Genomic DNA, 1,018 nt, shown 5'->3' with positions numbered 1-1,018 from the left:
GTGGCCTTAACTCCACCTTCCAGTCTGCCCTCACACTTAATTGACTTGCTGATCAATCATAAATCCGTCTAACTTATCCTTGAGTATAATCAATGACCCAGCTCTGTGGAAAATAATTCCAATGATCATCTGTGTGAAGGAATTCCTCTTCATTTTTAAACTGCGCCCCTAGTTCTAAATACTCCTCCAAGGGAAACCTCTTCTCAGCATTTCCCCGGGCCCATTTTTGATGTGTTGTATGTCTTAACATGATCATCTCTCAGTCTTCTAAACTCACTCAGTCTTTATTGATAAGGCAACCCCTTTATTCCAGACAAAGCAAGTGAATCTTCTCTGAACTGCTTCTAGTGCAAGTCCACCCCTGCTAAAAAGAGGAGAATTGTACACAGTGCTCAGGGTCCAGTCTCTCAAAGTCCTGTACAGTTGTAAAAAGAAATTCATAGAACAAAAAACATAGAACATAGAAAAATACAGCGCAGTACAGGCCCTTTGGCCCTCGATGTTGCGCCGATCCAAGCCCACCTAACCTACACTAACCCACTATCCTCCATATGGTAAAAACAATGACTGCAGATGCTGGAAACCAGATTCTGGATATGCCTATCCAATACCCGCTTAAATGCCCATAAAGAGGGAGAGTCCACCACTGCTACTGGCAGGGCATTCCATGAAATAATGACTCGCTGAGTAAAGAATCTACCTCTAACATCTGTCCTATACCGACCACCCCTTAATTTAAAGCTATGCCCCCCCTATGCCGACCCATTGTCTCAGCATGCTCCTGCCCCACTGAACTCATCTCTACCTACCTCGACACTGTCCTAACCCCCCTAGTCCAGGAACTCCCCACACTCATAGTCCGGGAACCCCGCACTGCCCGGTTCTACCTCCTTCCCAAGATCCACAAGCCTGACCACCCTGGCCGACCCATTGTCTCAGCATGCTCCTGCCCCACTGAACTCATCTCTACCTACCTCGACACTGTCCTATCCCCCCTAGTCCAGGAACCCCCCACATA

Source organism: Chiloscyllium plagiosum, chromosome 23 (assembly GCF_004010195.1).
Source record: "Chiloscyllium plagiosum isolate BGI_BamShark_2017 chromosome 23, ASM401019v2, whole genome shotgun sequence".
Lineage (NCBI taxonomy): Eukaryota > Metazoa > Chordata > Chondrichthyes > Orectolobiformes > Hemiscylliidae > Chiloscyllium > Chiloscyllium plagiosum.
The sequence above is the reverse complement of the archived record's forward strand: the minus strand, read 5'-3'. Positions refer to the sequence as shown.